The sequence below is a fragment of the Rhipicephalus sanguineus genome, chromosome 2 (assembly GCF_013339695.2).
Source record: "Rhipicephalus sanguineus isolate Rsan-2018 chromosome 2, BIME_Rsan_1.4, whole genome shotgun sequence".
Taxonomy (NCBI): domain Eukaryota; kingdom Metazoa; phylum Arthropoda; class Arachnida; order Ixodida; family Ixodidae; genus Rhipicephalus; species Rhipicephalus sanguineus.
Genome location: NC_051177.1, coordinates 121,328,515 through 121,346,981, shown reverse-complemented (window position 1 = coordinate 121,346,981; position 18,467 = coordinate 121,328,515). Strand labels below are relative to the sequence as shown.

The window sequence follows — 18,467 nt, the reverse complement described above, 5'->3', positions numbered from 1 at the left end:
TTTGCTTTCGGAGTCAACCGACGTTTCTCCTTTCACCGCTCGACTCTCCTCTTTTTTTTCTTTTTTTTTTTTCACCTCGCAGTCAACTTTTCGCATTTCGCGAGCTCACGTACTACACAAGCCTGTGTACCTCGTATTCCATCCAGCATACGCCCTTGCCTCGCACCCCTGCAGCCCATCGGTTGTTTTATGTAAATCCGCGATAGGAGCGAGAACGCGGCGGAACACGATCAAAGAGAGGCTGCGTGCCGAGCGAATATGTCACCCGGTGCAACGCTTCTCAGGCAAGCAGCGTGGTGCGTGCGGCCCGTTTCATGTTCGCCGGCCGTGCCCGCGGAGGAGCTTGCCACCTTCTTCGTCTACTTATTTGCTTCCCAATCTCGCCTCGGCACTGGCCGTTTCGCACACTCCGCCTCTTCTTGCTCGAATCGCGTGTACGAAGTACACTGTACGCGGGCGAGACTGGAGTTCTTCTCCTGCTGCGGCCCGAGAAAAGCCGATTTCATTTTCCTCCTCTCCAAGCAGCTGCAGCACAAGACGCAGGGGCGGAAACGCCCATCGTAGCAGCTGGCGCGAGATTCTGATGCGTTTGCGCGTCATATTTACGTACTTAGTGACATCTTTTAGCCGCGAAAGAGCACAACACAAAGGAAAGAAACACACAACGACAGGACGGGCCGCCCGTCCTGTCGTTGTGTGTTTCTTTCCTTTGTGTTGTGCTCTTTCGCGGCTAAAAGATGTCACTAAGCAAGTACCAACTAGGCCAACAAACAGTCTTGTTAAAACATATTTACGTACGTTGCTCGGTACTGACGCGAAGAAAGTGACGTATGCGCACGTTGCCTATACCCGGTGCGAGTTCCCCAATATATGTGGGCAGTGGTGTGAGTTGTGGGGTTAAAAAAAAAATAAGCGAACATCGAGTCGCGCTGCGGGTGTCGAAGTCGTTAAAGATCACCTCTGCCTCCTGACGCCCACGGTCGTCCAGTTCTGCAGTGTTGCGCTGTGCCGGAAAGAGGGAGAGGATACTCGAGAGAGAGAGAGAAAGGTGTGAGGTTTTCCTTCTGTCGTGGCGTCTTTCGGCATGCTTCCGACTATCGAAATCGAGAGCGCACCGATTTGTTCGTGTGTGAATGGTATCCGCGCGGGGCGTCGCCTCTCGGACGAAAAATGCGTCGCATTGCTGCGACTGAAGCAGGGAATGTCGTTCGCGCAGATTGTTGAAATAGAAAAGGAGATAACGATAACAATAACTAAAAAAAAAATATTTTGTTCATGTTTCTGTTGACTGACGACAGCTTGAGCGAAAGTGGTAGTGTGTATAGCCGCGGTGTAGTTGCGATGGTTCTTCCTTTACTAACGCTGGGTTGTCGAATTCCTTCGTTTAATGCCCGGTGAATTCCCGGGAACAAACCCTAAAGCTTGAGCTGCATTTTCGTAGGTTTAACGTGGCAGACAACCGGAAATAACGGACGTAACGGAAAGAGAGAAAGATAAATAAATAGGGGACGCAGGGATGCCGTATCTCGAGCTGCGAGCACGTCAGGAAGCTATACGCCGTTAACGCTGGGCTTAGTGTTCTGAAACCTGTCACGGGACGCAAGGATAATAAGACTGCGAGGTCCATGATATCCGCACCACAAAAAAAAAAAAAAAAAAAGGAAACGTGCGTTGCTTGGCATTCGTTTTCACGTCATATTCCATCTGCCTTTCTTCGCCAAACGAACGACACGAAAGAGCCTCAAAGACTACGTTATATAACCCTGCGGCTTAAAGCTGCTTCATTTAACCTCGCTACTTGACGCCCCCTTTAACTCTTGCTTGTTTGCTTTGTAACTTTGTATCAGCGAAACTTTCGAATCTCGCCACGTCGTAGCTTCAAGCTCTCCTTATCCCGTTTCCGGCGCTTCTCAACGTCGCATTGCCCTTGGGGGAGCGCTGTCAAATTGGGGCCTCGCTAACGGGGGTACGGTTTTACCAGCAAGACCATCGACATCACTTCACGAGTGTTTGAGCGTCTCAGCTGACACACCCCACAGTTGTTTTCTTTCCGTACTTCTTCGTATGCGTCTAAATTCTTAGCTAATCTGCTGTACGACGGGTGTCGTTTGGTGGCGTCCCCGACTTGATACTAAGTGGAAAGAAGAGGAAGCTAGGAAGAGGAGGCACTAGGGCTGTCTCTTCTTCTTCTTCTTCATTCTAGAAATCACCGCGCTCACTCTGGTGGAACCCAATGGCGCGAGATCATCCGAGCCGAGCGAAAGCCGAAACGACATCCCGTCTCGCAGTCGCAGTTAAGATATCGTGATTGATCTTTTTTTCCTCAAGCGGCGACGGCGGCCTCTTGCTCCGACTGCGGTGATGCCTTCTTCCTCTACTCTCCGCTCTTCTTCATAGCACACACCCAATTCCTCGCGGCGGCAGCTACTTTTGTCTTTGCTTCGCTCGCGTTTGTCACTGCGGCTTGCGCAGATTCTCTCGGTCGTCGGTATGTGCGGAGACAGCTTAATACGGGCGCCGCGAGGAAGAAGCCATAACTGCCGAGAAACGGAACAACTAAAGAAAGGGAGGAAGCTGAAGGTAAAACAAAAGAGGAAGAGAAACCAAACCGGCCGGCATATATATATTTTTTCTTTTCTTTCTAAGAGTCGGCTGGATGCTCTCGCGGTATCTTCTCGAGTGAGAGCCGTTGCTGTGTCGTCCACCTTTTTTATCGCTTCTTCTGTTTCATCCCCCCCCCCACCGCCCCCTTCTGGAATGGGCGGCGGCGCTTCCTAAGCTTGAGCTGGACCCCTACTTCTGTGACCCCCAGCCTCCCTCTCACACTCTTGGGGCAATCGTTTGGCCTCCCTGTTCCTTCGTGGACCCCTCCCAGGGACGATCCGAAAGTCCTGTACGCTGCCCTTGCCTCGCCCGCCCAGTCCCCGTCCTCCACCTCCCCCTGAGCGGCTTATCCCATACCTCCTCTCATCTCTCTCTCTCTCTCTCTAAATGGATAATACGGCACGAGCATGATCTACGCCCTCCGGTTTGTGTACACACACTCGTTCCATTACCCGAAGATGCGATCGACGATGAGCTCTGCGCATCGTACGTCGCCGGGTGTCCGTTTATGCAAGGCTAGCGCGCGAACCACGTGAAGCGCATACGAACTTTAGGCGAATTTAAGGCGGGGGCCGCGTCTTATTTCGTGCTGCACGCTGCCCACCACGCCCCGCCGCCATCATGGCTCCGTGTGAACGTATAACTCAAAGCGACAACGTGATGTGAACCGTGTTTGCAAATCCGGTTGCAAATCACCGCTCCCTGCTTTATCAGCGCACGGCTTGCAAAAACAGACGTGGTGACGCCGTATCGGCAACGCGTGTTTCGTGTGGTTACCACTTTTAAGCTGATCTTCGTACGGAGTGAAGCCTATAGCTTTGGTTACTTTTAATCCCCCACACTCCTCCTCTCCCCCTTTCTTGCTCTTACCAGTATAGACGGCAAGCTAGCGCTTGCCTGCCCTGTTAGTATCACCGAGTGTTACATTAATAGAAAAGTGAAAAAAAAAAAAAGACGATGAGCAGCGCGCACTTTAACGTCAAAACGCTTCATTGCCCAGGTGCAGGAAAGGCCACACCCGATACAGGCGAATGTTGTTGCGGTGCCTCCCTGCCGGTCGAGGTGAGGCAGGCGCATCCATGTCGTCGTGCCAAGGTTCTGCGGTGATCCATATTCATATAAGTGGGAGCAGCGCGTTTGGAACAACGGCTCCCTGCATACATTACCTTGGTTGGGAGGAACAGTGCGTAGACAAGCGACGTGAAGAATTCTGTCCGCCTTTTATTTCATTTTATTTATTTCTTTTTGTGAGTCAGAACGTTGGGTGCCCGGGATGAACGAGCTAGGTCTTGAGAAAGATTACATTTCACCAGATAGCTTTCAGTGAGTGGATGCGCCGGGACGTCCAGTGCGCCAGTGTTCTGGGCGTCCCGCGAGCGCGCAGACGCGAGTTCTTTCGATAAGCGTATACTGGAAAGCGTAGTTTCTAATTAATGAGAAGATATGCGCTCCCGCTTTCGGAAGAGCGTCGACATCACCGGAATAACAAGAAAGAACATTCTCCACATGTGAGTTTCTAGTGTCCTCACGCCACGCGCTATCATTTTCGACGACCGTGTATAGTTTTGTCATCAGGCCACAAAAGGAGCGAGGGCATGTTCTGCGTACAGGTATGCGAAGCTCGTCGCGGCTTGGATGAGAACATTATCATCGTTGTCAAGTGCTCCTTGCAATGCTATGTAGACATAGGCGTGTGCGGGGTCTTCCATTAGGTGAGGGGGGGGGGGCTCAAGTTTCATTGCAATGACTCCCCCCCCCCCCCCCTGCGCACGTCTGTGTGTGCAGTCAGATGGGATGAGTTCAAATAGACAGCCTTATGTCGCCTCTGTGCGTACTAATAAAATTATCCTGTATAGCTGGCGGCGAAATTCGCAGCTGGAAGCACCACAGTATACGATAGTACATATCGCATGTTTGAAGGTATTTTGCTTTTCTTTCTTTTCTCTTTAGGATGAGGGAATAGGGAGCTAACGAAGCGCGCAGGGTTCCTGCGCAGCTGTTGTTTGCTCGTGACTTGTGTGAACGCAAATTTCTGGTGCAGCGCAGTATGCAGGAATTATCAATCTGTAACGATCTGTTCCGGGAAGTTCCGGTACAGACATGGGTTACGTAAACCTGTGCCGGCATCGTTGCCGTAACCTCTTTCGTAACGTTCGTCTACCAAACACTTGTCGGAAGCGCTTGCATTATAGGATATGTGTCGTGCCAATTAATTGGCTCCTAATGAAGTCCCGCCTTTGCTTCGACACGCGACGATAGTGCCAGGCAAGTGAATTAATTGGAGCCTTCTTGGTTAATTTTCTATAACTATTTGGATTTCAGTGAAAGTTTCGCGCTGCAGAGAGTTTTGATTTATGACGTCATTGTCAACAAAGTGCATACTCTGAGCACAGTTCACCTGTAAAGATTACACATAAAGGCGGAGAGAGAGAGCAAAATTTGTGCGCTTCAGGTACAGCTGCATGATCTAAGAAATGTGAACACATTACGTTCTTCAGCGTCTAATGCGGGTCATATTTTGTTGGGCCTGTTTTTAGGTCTTTTGAGTGTTGCATGCCCCGTTCATCGGTCATGAAAGGATGTTGCGAGTTGTGCCAAGTCACGACCCGGCCGCAACGCAACTTCAGCGCGGCCCTGGTCATGTCAGCGGTCAAATGAACTTTCCAAGATTTTGCCATTGGTATGGTCAATTAAGAAAGGGAGAAAAGAATGACAACATAACGATAGAGGAGCACACACACACAACGCCAGTGGCGTAGCCGGGGGGGAGTGGAAGCACAACGGGCCCGTGCTTCCCCCCCCCCCCCCCCCCGAAACTTTTTTTTGCTATGGCATAGAGAGCACAAAATGACGATCGACGACATATGCCTGCCCGGCCCCTACTTCAGATCAAGGAGGTGCCCCCCCCCCCGAAAAAAAGTTCTGCTTACGCCACTGCACAACGCGCAAGTTTTTATCGGCTTTTCCATGGATATGTAATTACTTATGTAACATTTCTTACAATGCGACTGGGGGGAGGAAGCTCTAATTAGGAGCGCAGTGACGTAATCAGCTGACTTCCACACTTGTTGCAATGACACCACGAAGATCACCACCGACATAGCGTTGAGCGCACGTAGCACGTGCGTTGCAGTGACCCCGGCCAAGGCCATTAAATCTATCTGGTCGTCCGAAGCACGACTCCCGCTGGTCTGCAAGCGTCCATTGTCCGCGACGTTCTCCCGCCGACAATGCCGTAACAACTGAAAGAAAAAAAAAATGGAAACGAAAAGCAACAAATCAGCCAAACAAGGCATGCCTTTCTTTCTACTTATGTATATTGGAAGAGTGGAGGGGTGGTTGCGTTGCCAGCGTAACCTGAGCCAAAGAAATTGCCGAATTCGTCGAAGTCGTGCTAGTGCCCCACGCTGCGAAGGCCAAGGGGGCGGGGGCGGTTGTGTGTGTGGGTGGGGGGGGGGGCGAGGTTCAGGGGGTTGCGAGGGGGAGTGAAAGTGGTGGGGGCTATTCTACGCACGGAGTAAAGCGGCGGGCGCGTCGGGGGGCCTGGCCTCCCGGCGCGTCACCGGCGACCATTACAGAGAGGGGCTGCGGGGATGCCACACATGACCGAACCCGGGACGGACGTATGCCACCGCACCAAAAAAGAGACGCAAGAAAGCGACCCCCGCGCTCCAGTGGCGGCCATTATTTCCGGCCTTATGAATTTCTAATCAGCTCTTCGCTCTCTCTGCGGTCGCTGGTGGGGTCGCTGCGCCGTACCAGCGGTGAAGAACCAAGACCATTTCGACCGGCGACAACGCTGGCGTCGACGGTGATGTGGAAGCCGTCCGTGCGGGGGAACGCAACAGGAGCCTCTTTTCCCCTCCCCTTCATCCTATTTCCTTTACGGTTCAACATACCAGGGATGGAAGCAAAAAGAACTTCAGGACAAACGGATGCTGTGTCTGTCCGTGAGGCTCGCGGCAAAACCCCCCGTGCGCGTGCCTTCGTGTCGATCAGGTCGAACTTGAACCCACCGCTTTCGAGAACGCCCCTCCGCATGTTGTGCGGTATATTGTTCCGCGACTGCGCGCGTTCTTATAACACGTGCTACTTTGCATATCTGAGAGTGTTCCTGCAGTGTGCGTCGCGCTGTTCGTCTGGCGCGCGCGTTGTTATATGCGTGCATACGGATCGGACCCGTTCGTCGCGATATTCAGCTGCGCAAAACAAGACAGAAGAAGGCCGTGCGAACGGACGGACGGACGAAGGAGCGGTTCTGGAGTTTTTCGAGCTCGCATTCGAGAGCCCCTGCGGGTTGCGATTTTATTGAAATGCTAAACGAGCGAGAAGGGGCTGTGAGCGCACGGGCTCGAGGAAACGAGATCCGAATCTGGGTGCGCAGTCATGTTCGCCCTCTGCCTCCTTCCATGTACTGGACGGTGGGAAAGAAGGGACTGAATGAGAGCAGGGATTCATTTATATTCCGAGTGCTGGGTGTGAGTGCAAGTAGCTCCACAAAGTGCGTGTAAGTGGGTGTATCTTACGTTCGAAGTCTTTTATATACAGAGTGCCGGTACTCGTACTGGGATATCATTGTACAGATATGTATGTAGGTGGTGGTGTTCCGAATATTGGAGTGTTGTACAAAAAAATCTAGCTACGCTACTTCGAGCCTTCGAGGATCGGACACTCGACTATGTAATCTCCGCGAGGTGACTGCGTGATAGTTGTCTTCGTGCGAGGTCCAACCGTACGTCGATGTCGTGTAATCCTTGTACTCACACTGTTCGCTAACCTGCTGTTCTTTCTTGCATGATAGATGGGACATTATAACCTAACCTGGTAGTACAAGCTAACGGTGTGCTGAACTCTCCTAACTTCTTTTTAACTTGTGAAAATTTGCTTATAACCAGTCTACCGGGCTGCATTCATTCAGAGCTGAATTTCTGCATTTTAAGGATGACGCACAACAAGGCGCCGACGCTCAACGTTCTACTTCGTGGTTGTACTTATCCATCTATCTTCTTCAAGAACAGCTACAACATGACAAAGGGAACACAAGGGGGGGGGGGAGTGTTGTGCGTGACCCTACTTTGCCATATGCATGATGACCACAAAAGGAATCATCCAGATGGGCGCGCATTTCGCCTCGCCTGCATATTTCCCCTATCACCCCACCGTGCATGATAATCACGGTGGTCCCCAATATCGTTACCATGGGCCCCCGTCCACAGCACACTTTTAATTTTATTTTTCTCGTTCTAGTTTCCCGCATAGTACATGCTTGTTTCTCGCATGAGCTGAAACATCGATACACGGTCGGCCATCTCATCGCCCGATCCGTTCCGTTTATCTATATATATATATATCTCCGCACCGCAATGTTTACATACGCCGGAAAATTAGCGTTCCAACTTTCTCTCCCGATACACGCACTCACGTTGTCCTGGTTCCGCGTATATACTCATCTCATCAATATATCTATATATTCGTGCTCTTACGAACACCGCGTCACGCTACATAACCTCGTGCACGCAACGCACACGACTCTCAAACACGCATCCGCGATGTGGCTGCAAACGCTGCACGACGTGCAATGCCCGTAATGGGTCGCACTATCGAACTTGGATAACTGGAGAGAAGGTGGGGGGGAGAGAAGCACCCGGTTTTCTTTCATTATCACTCGTTCCTCACATTCCAGAGCTCGTGAACGAAAGAAGGAGGCACGCTCAAAGCGAGCTCATGTTTCACCTCGAGTGAAAGTGCAACAGAGGTCACCGAATAAGAGAAGAGGGCAGGTACAAGGATGAGGCCGTCGGAAGGTCGGTTCGCGTGTACAATCTTTCCGTCGTGCGCTTGCATGCAGTCTATACAGACACCGTAGATGTATGCACTACCTTTCTACCTAGCAACGACGGTGGAAGTACACAACGCGAAGCTCGCGCGCATGCACGAAGGCATCGCGGTGGCGGCGCCTTGCGGCGTGTGTTTCGCGCAGCGGACGTCAGGGGGGGGGGGGGGGGGAGGGCGAGATCCGAGCGTGCCTCGCGTGATCGAAAGCGGAACCTGGAGCGCTTTACCTTCGTGCTTTCCGAGCCCGTGGGATCCGTGCACGTGAGATCGCGCGTCCTTCGTGAAGTTCGAGGCCGTGGCGAGTATATAGTATATCCTATAGGCACAGCGTTCGGCTGGCTGCCGAGAATGTATTGTGTAGACCAGCTTCCGTTACCCCCCACCCCCACCCCCCACGCACCCTTCTCATCTTTCTTCTTCACGGCTTCGGTTGCATTCTCTTTATTTACTTTTTTTCGGCGTCACGGAATTAGCTGAGCGCGCAGTGAATGGACAACCGCTTACGTTGCGAGGCGCATTACTAATTAAAGGCTTCGCGTTCATCGTGAACGTAAAGTGCGCGTACAAAACGAGGTCAGAAGGAAAACGCTATGACAGGACGAGCGCTCTCATATTTCGATGATGTGCGCAGATTAGATATATGGCGCGTGTGATCTCAAGTGAATGATAATTCAGCTGTAAGTCGGAGCTGTTCGTGTTGTTATGACCTCGACTTGCTTGCGCTAAAGAACCCTCAAGTACGTTTATTATGAACAATCTGGCATATTCTGAGATTTTTCTGTTTACACGGTAACTAAATGCAACGCTGGCGTGAAAGCTTTGTGAAAGAAAAATGTCTGGGGAGCTTTCAGTAGTTAATAAGCAAGATTTAGAAATGTGGACGCATCGTGCGTTGGGGGCTCGAGCTGTGCACTAAACGTATTTGAGGGTTCTTCAGTGCATGTGCGTCGGGGCCGCTGACGCTGTCTGTCATGTCCATCAAGTTGCTTGCTTGTGACAATATATTGTGAAAGCTCTATAACATGTTCTGAAATTTCGACAGTCGTGTGCGCGTTTTCGGGGATACGTAGACACATGGAATTGAAAACCTTAATTGCGTGTTGTGTGTGTGTGCGCGCGCTCTGCGGGCTGGTCCTTTTTTCAAGCGAGTTCTCTCGTTGATGGCGAGCAAATATTTTTTTTTCTTTAAAAGAGCAGGCTGCACCGATCCATTTCTGTTCTATTTCCACGACATATCTCGCTTATACTCTCCCCTCTGTAGACATGTCAACCGCAGCATCATCAGCTATATGGGCGGTGTTGCAATGGGTCGTACATTATCCGCTGCACTAGATCGATGGCCAGGCAGCGAAACAAGGAAGTGTACGAGACCGAATCGTTTCATGTTGCAGGCAGTCTTTCGGGGCATAGAGTCTGCACTGTTGGCGCAAGAACAAAAAAAAAAGCAAACAGAAAAAAAAGGTTAACTTGCAACCTCTCCACAGTCAACTGCGATCCGAATTTGACCGATTTTTGTTCCCCTGACAGTTCATAGGGGCTGTTTGTACAAGGCTGGCTGAGCACAGTGCGTGAAGTCGTGATAAGAACCGGCTCGTTAGGGTTTTGTATTTAAAAGCGATTAAGCGACTTGAATGTCCCTCTATACATTGTATACCTTGTCTGAGTAGACTGTACGGTCAATGAAATCGATACGCCGTTTTGTGCGAGAGACGGCGACCGAGTGCAACGCTTTGGCAAAACTATATACGATGGCCATCTGGTAATGTGAAGCGCTTTACAAGCCATTCAATATATACGTTCGTCAGTGAAAATGAGGAGTACTCGATCAACAAAGATCAGAGGAAGATCTGTATACGTTGAAATTGTCTTGGTCGCAAGAAAGAAAGAAAGAAAGAAAGAAAGAAAGAAAGAAAGAAAGAAAGAAAGAAATAACAGAAAATTCTGTTCTTTGTCTGACCAACGATAATCAACTATTGTACTTTTGGCAAACTATATAATTTACTTTGTTCACGTATTATAACATCGCCATGGAGCATAACGAATACATTACGAAGTGCCGGATGTATGTATATATGCTCCAAAACGGCACAGCCGGCCTTACACATAGCATGACGACACGGATCTTACTATGTAAAGTACGCCACTTAAACGGCACCTGTTCACGAACATTCCTGGTGAAGTCTGTGTAACACCTCACTGGACAAAACCTGTTTCCTAAGAAATCCATGCCGCGGCTCCACAATCTTTGCAAACGATTGCGTCGGCGAGCTCCACAGGTATACACACAGTCGGGATGCGATCGAGGCATTGTGCGAGAGCTCGCGAAAGCGACACTCACGCTAACGCTTCGTGCTCTCCCACAGCACAAAAAGATACACAAAGAGGATCGTCGCGGCTCCGTCATTATACTTAACTTCTACAGTTCCATTTTTCCTTCACCGAAATCCTATACCACAGCTTATACACAAACTCGCGCGCAGCTTTGCAGGCGAGAACAAAGCTGTCGGCCTCGATTCGTGGAAGGAGCCTTTTATTTTGCCTGCACTACATCGGAATGTGCCAGAGTTGCTCGCACACCTCGCGCTAGCTTCATGCTCCGACCGAGGGGGAGGGTGGGGGGATCCGGGAACGTCTGCAGCCGAAGATAACGCATCCCTGCAAACCTCTGCCCGCCCGTAAAAAAAAAAAAAAAAAATAAGGAACAACTTGGAAAGCTACGGAGCCGGTATATTTACTACGGGGACAAGGCGGGCGGCATGCGAGCGCCATATAGCTCTATATACTCCGTGGTGTGACCCGTTTCGTATATGATGCGCTGCTCGACTCGCAAGCGATTCGGGAACACGGTGCGTTGCGCCAGTGCGGGGTGCACGTGTGCGCGTGCGGCATTTCGCGTTCTGTAAGTCATCATACAACCACTCCTCCTCTTCCCCTACTTCCAATTTTGATTGCGTACAACTACGTAGAAATGCCCCGTGCTATATGTATACCACAGTAAGGATGAGCGAATGGCAAAGAAAGAAAGTTCTTTCATTCGTACACGCGTGACATATGTATACCGCCTATATAAACACACACGTACTCTGCACGCCGACACGACGGAAGCCAGTTAGAAGAGGGTGGTAGAAATAAGAAACTTTATACGGGGGGGGGGGGGGGGGGGCATGTATACAGCTCCAGGCCTCGCATTTATATTTATAACTGAGAGGGTACCAAGAGAAGGGTGCGCTTTGTGTGAGTATTCCTGATTTTAAAAAGAAGTATATACATAATGCATTTTACCAGGTCACGCTTTGACGCACCCGTGGCAGTATTTTTGCTCTCCTGATTAATTATTGGACGGGGACTTACAAAACGGTTTCGCTTCGTCGTATGTGTACGCACACGCTTTTGATTGCCGCTTGTCACGCGATCGTGCTCGCGGGGAAAGACTGCTTATGGAGGCGGCAGGCGGTTGGACATTACGTACGCTGGTCTGGCTTCTCGAAGCTACGACTCCCTGTCGCCACGGTGCCGCTACAAAACACCACCTCTTCGGTGGCGTGCGTGTTTGTCGCGTTCAGGAAAAGCACCGCCGCGTAAAAAAAATCATGCTCGCGTGCATCCTCGTCCGAGCGGCAACATCCGCAGGAGTACATATACACCTTCAGCGTGTGCTGCCCCTGCGCATGCGAGGGGGGTATTTTTTATTACGCGTCGCGGGACAAGCAGTCTCCCTTGTAGTTTTACAAGATGTGCGTGCGTATGCTCCCCTCACACGCACTGGGCGCACACGCTACACTCAGGGTTGAAGGTCAAACTTGCCTCGCACGCATAATGCTCACACGCACGCACGCGCTGTCACATGCAGCGTCCACGCAACGTGCGGACTCGGGGAACAAAAGCGTGCAGTGTTTGTCGAGCTGTGGGTGCGCAGGATATAAATATAGGGACGTGGAGCCGAACTGAACGCTATAAGCTGTCCGCTACTGGCGCGTGAGAAAGTGGGACGAGGTCTGTGATTGGTCGTACGTCGGAGATTCGTGGCTCCGGCTATGGTCGTCATGACAAACGGGATTGCATATATGCATGAGAATTGAACCTTGCAGACCAAAGTACTCGCAGAACTGTATACATGACGAATCCGGGCTGCATCCGACAGTATACTATACTGCTATCGTCAACTGCGGTGACCATTCCACACTCATTTCAACAGAAGTAAGCTGAAATATGCTTCTCAGTGCTTGAGCAACATTGAGATTTGAGGCTGCTTCGGTGTGTACGGATACCAGCCGTTCCCAAATTTAAAGAAACATTTGGAGGCACTATTGGCGGTCGTCCTGTGTACCGATGCTTTGATGAACAAGTGTTCGCTACTAATGCGTCATATCCGTGACACATTAACTAATGTTCATCCGTTCCAGCCTCGAAGAAGACAAGTCCACTTGTCGAAACGTCGGCTCGAGCACCCACCCCCTGTTTACGGATTTTTTTCATCGCGAGCTTCCATCTGACACCCTTCCTGCCGTAATACTTGCCATGTAACTTTTGCTTATATGGGCAGATACCATGACATTATCTCTGTGCTATGTCGAACAGCTACTGCATGGCTGTTCAGCTACGACGCTGAGGTAAACACACGCCCGAGAGGCACTGCACACTTATATAAGACTAGAAGATGTGCGCACATATGTGGATTGTATACTGCGTATGCACGCAGCTCCGGCGCAACGAAGCGTGCACGCCGTCTTAGGCACGGCGAGTGGCTTCCACCCGTGGGCGTCTTCCGTGCTGCAGGCCGTGGTTTTCGCGCCTATAAACGCGATTTATGGGATGTAGACGAGCGAATGGCCGTTGCTGCTGCTTCGCGCGCTGCTTTTGGGACGCCAGCGAGGGTCCGCATATATACAACCGAGTCGTTTCTGTGTCTTCCCTGCCAAGAGCAGAACTCCGGTGGGCGGACTTCACCGTGGACAGCCTGTGTAAGTACTCAAGACGCCTCGTAAAGAAAGAAAAAAAAAAAAGTTTCTCTTTTTCCATTTCTTCTCGCCGCATCTCGTTTTTGTCCCGAGAACCGTTCATAACTCTCGCGCGAGGCATATGAAACTCGAATGGACTTTTGCGCGCATGGTTCCGCGTTATAAAGCAAGAAAGAAGGAAAGAAACAGAAAGAACGGAAGGAAGGAAGAAAAAGATGGCCTCAGGTAAACTCATAGCGTTCCGCTTTGAGTGTGACGCATACAAGCCAGTAATGCAGTGATTCAGGAACCTTGTATATTTCACGCAAACAAATGTTCATTTCTATTGTCTCTCGTTTTCTTCCCTTTTTCTTTCTTTCCTTTAGACGGTCATATATCAAGGCCTATACAGCTGCTTTTTTCTTTCCTGAGCATTCCGTATTCGCCGGTATACTTTCCCACCATGATCACGAAAGGAAAATTCGTTTCTCAGGTTCAGATGTTACGACCACCATTGTTTTCTATCGACTGACACGGCGGCACTGTTTCGTCAGCGTTTTCTTTTTGTCACACGAGCAGAAGGTGTTGTACATTTTTGCACACTTACTCCTACACATTTAAAAACTTTTTTTTCACAGGTCATTATCACATATCAACGGGAATACGCGTACACATTGGCTGAAGTCAAGAAACAAACAACACAGTGCAAACGCGCACTGCAAAATGGACAGAAACACTCTAGCACGTACCCGGGCTTCTTTGCCGTGTGACCCCCTGTTGCTTTTTGATGCAGTTTCTTTGTTTGTTCCTTTAATTTTCTCTCCCAGTATTCTACCCTCTCGCGTTTACACCTTTTAATGCTACTGATACCCAATTAGCCAGTGTCGTGTTGTCTCCTGATGCCCCTCACTCTTACTCGGGAGGCATCTGCCTATACGATGGCTCGAAAATCTCGCTCATTTATGAATAATAAATTAACGGTACACTTATTCAATGGCGTGGACCTACTCGCCTCCGTTGTTCTTGCCAGCGTAACGTCCCTTCCTCAACCTCTCTCTCTCGCTCAGCTTCCTCCTTCCACAGCATAGTCCACGCAATAACTGTATATAGCGTAGCAGCTATCTCCTCTGGTACGTTAATCGTATCCCGACCGGTATACTATACGCTTCGGGCGGAATTATGAAAAATGTGATTAATCAACGAGCACGCGCAGTGTATACACACAAGAGGAAGGGAACGGAGTGACTACGGACGTGTTTATATTATGCATTAGAACATGTTGGCCTGGGAGAATACCGGGGCCCTCAGCCTCTTCCAATAATTAATCGATGAATTATTACGCCTGTGCCCATCTCGCGTATAGGCTTCAAACCGTAAGGCTGGCCTGCAGGAAGTGAAGCAGGATGAGGTGACTGCGCGTACAAAGAGATAGAAAAAAATAAGAGAAAAAGAAAAGAAGAAGAAGACAAGCACGCACTACCGTACCATGACGGCGGTGTGTTCTGTTTGGACGAGTTAAAAGAGATATGAGGTTGGCGTGCAAGAAAGGACAAGCTCATAGCCACGAGATCCTCCCAATTATTATTTTTTCTTTTGCTTCTTCCCTCCACACTTGTTTTTGTACACTTTTTTTTTTTATCCCCCGGCTAGCTTCGCGCATTCAAGTTGTCTCTCTTTATAGATGCCTGCCCTGGAGCGTGGTACGTCTTCATTACTTGGCCCTGTATATAAATGATTAAGTGCGCAGCTAAGCTCTACAAAAAAAAAAAAAAATAACGAAACGTAGACACCCATACGTCGTCAGTTCAGGATAGCAGTGTGCGTGCGGTGTTAGCTACATTTGACGTGTGTGCGTGTGCGTGCGTGCGCGCGCGCGCGCGCGTGTGTGTGTGTGTGTGTGTGTGTGTGTGTGTGTGTGTGTGTGTGTGTGTGTGTGTGTGTGTGTGTGTGTGTGTGTGTGTGTGTGTGTGTGTGTGTGTGTGCTCGTTATTCGTTATACCTTAAGCACGGTATACCTGTATACACCAAAGGCTGTCCTGTCAATCTTACGCAGGAAGGGAAGGGGGTATGTTTCATTACTGCATCGGTGGGCTCCGAGTGAGACGGCGCGGCTGCTGGCGGACTGGCCTTAACCTATACGCCTACCTCTCCATGCGGCCGCTGCGAAATTAAATGCGCGGTGGGCCTCATTAATATACGTCGGAGATGTGCAGAAGAAGACGATGCCCGGCCGGCCCCTGGCGTGCGTAAAGCTGCATAGTTGATGATGCGCGTGCGGACGAGATGGGGCCTGCCGATCGGTCCCTTATTTATTAATTTCCTTCACTCAGACCGCTCTGCGCATGCCTCGCGTATGGAAAAAAGTTTGGTAACGGAAAAGGTTGTGCATTATAAAGCGAAACGTCATTAGGAGAGTCTTATAGTTATATATGTCTAGCTTGTATACAGCTGCCGGATGTATAAGACGCTTCAATAGTTAAGCCGATGACAGCGGTCAGCGTGCGTTTATCCGTAGCCGATCTACTTAGCCTGAGGAATCGCTAGTTGTCATCGTTAGTTGAAGTGCAGTGGTATAATGAGGAGATGTGAGCGGCGTGTAGCGGTGATCGATGGTGCAGAAGCTCTATGCATGGTGCGATGAGGGCTGCATTCCGAATGATGTAATGACTATTGATATTGGCGGAAAGTGAAAGCGAAATGGGCCTGAGCGAGAGCTCAGCTCTTTATTCATGGACCATTTTGAGTAAGCACGCAGCTGTGCGACTGGAAGTTGCTAACAATGTGAAATGGGCTGCTTGAAGGAACTTTAAGCGATCCTACAAGAACGTGCAGGTGCGGACGAGAGTTCGTTGAAATTAAGCTCATACTATCGCATTTTCAGATGCGCACGGGAGCGTATTCTTAAGTTTCGTTGAATTGTGAAATTCGAAGTAGCGCATGCTCGATAGATTTAGTGCAGCGCTTGAAATGTGTCCCATAGCATACTGTAGATGCTTTGAACGTGATCTTTCACTATACCTGTCACAGATATGCAACGTATCGCGAGTTGCTTCGCTTGCAGAAAGGTCTTCGCAACTTTGACGTTGCCTCGGCAGCCAACACAGCGACAGTTCTCCGCATAAGCGCGCAGCGCTGCAAACTGTTTCATGCAGGAAGCACCACAAAAATTACACCATTTCCCGCTAAAGGGGACCATGAGGCGATGCGAAGCCGGAGCACTTGCACGATCGCGTTCCGTTGGCGTTCTTTGGGCATGCTACCGACCTCGCGTCGTGGAACGCGAAGAGGAACGCTACGCGCGTCTTGTCTTCCCTATAGCCTGGCCGTTAATTCTCACAGGGCGAGCGGGGAACGCGGTCGGCAGGCGTGCGACAGGGGGGCAGCGTAGGAGAGGAGAGAGAGGGGGAGGGGACGCGCATGCGCTGGTGCTCATCGCAGCGTTGCGCAGGAGAGAATTTCGGCATGCCTAGCCCGCGTTTCAGAGGAAGAGTGGAAAGGGGGAGGGGAAGTGGAGAGGAGGAGGGGAGATGGGAAGTGGAGAGGGGGAGGGGGAGAGGGTATGCGCATGCGCAGTAAGGGTGGTCACGCCGCACACCACCACCACCACCACCACCACCGGATTGAACTCCGCCATAAGATACTTCGCATCTAATAACCGTTGCAACGTATACTACATACGCAGCCACGTCGGCCACGTCACCGAGTCGTTTACCGCTCTTATATGTAAAAGGATAAGCAAGGCTAAACGATGGTGAGCTCCGCGAAATCGGGAAAAGGACAACACGAGAGAAGACACACAAAGCAGATGGAGCGCAAGGAGCGTTTTGTGTGTCTCTTTCCGTGTTGTACTTTTCTATAATTTCGCGCAGTTCACAATCGTTTACTGTAGAATGCACCAACTAGCCCCTCAAGATGATGTAATAAGGAAGCAAGGGATTAGCGTTCCGTTGGCTTCGTCTTCCCTGCATGGTGACGACGTTGCCCGCTTTACGTTTCATGCTGACCATCCCTCGTCGTTTCGAAATGATAAAATTGGATCAACGGGTGTTTTGTGGGATAAGAGTGGGTGCCGGCAAACGAGGGGATGGTGTTGGCGTACTCGACGACTATAAAGTTACTGTATAGCCTATACCTTTATAAAGGTAGCCTATACAGTGACTTTACCACACTGCAAACGGGTTTGAGCCTTTTAGGGAGTTTCGGGCTCGACGCATAACGTGCATCCAAAAGGTACTACGCAAAACCCCCTTCAAAACGAGGTTCAAAAGGAGGTTTTATTTACATCCTTTAAGGGAGTGATTACACGGAACTAAGGAGGTAAATTTGTGTTTTTATTGAACTCATTTTGAGGGATTGAACGGAGCGCATTGGAAGTTTTTCTGGTTCTTTTGAGAGCTTTTAAAGCCTCCTTTTGGAGGTAAAGTTGGTGTTTTTATGTAAGCCATTTTGGGGGCTTGAACAGAGCGCATTGAGAGTTTTTCTGCTTCTTTTGAGAGCTGTTAAAGCCTCCTTTTATACGAGGCCCTAGAGCGGTCGCGAAATGAAAAAAAAAAGTATATTTTAGGCAGTATATTACGTTTACCGGCCAATTTCCGCTACTATTCACCACTAGGACATAGTAGAAAATGGACATCAAAGTATTTATGCACAATCATGACATTTGCATACAAGTACGCACGACACAGGAATCGAACTCGCGACCACACGCACTCAAAGCAAGCACTATAACCATTACACCACAGCGCCACCACTTGCAAGCTTGCTTTTTTTCGTGGGCTTATATATGTACCAATGTATGTACAAAGCGGCTGGTAACCCGTCGGCACAACTTCGAACTTCTGTTCTTGTACCATCGGCGTGTGTTTGCTCTTGCGGAAGGTCAATACATAATTTGTGGGGCGTCATGCAGGCCGAGCCGATCGACGCAAACACCCTCGGCTCCGAATTCTCCGGTTCACCGTGTCGTGCCGCTAGAAAAACTATAAACGTGTGCCCTCTTCGCTCGCGCTAAATTCGTGAATACCAGCGTGACAAAGGTATCTTCAGATGAGCGAACGTATGTGCATTCCATGAGCGTATGCTGTGGAGCAA

The 18,467-nt window shown here is 50.0% G+C and overlaps 2 protein-coding genes across 3 annotated transcripts in view; both read left to right on the top strand.

Moving 5' to 3' along the window:
- The window catches only part of LOC119383606 (60S ribosomal protein L19), a 310,809-nt gene that overhangs the window by 60,771 nt on the left and 231,571 nt on the right, over positions 1-18,467 (top strand). The window lies entirely within an intron of this gene.
- Positions 1-18,467, top strand: part of LOC119383607 (uncharacterized) — a 169,815-nt gene that overhangs the window by 10,592 nt on the left and 140,756 nt on the right. The window lies entirely within an intron of this gene.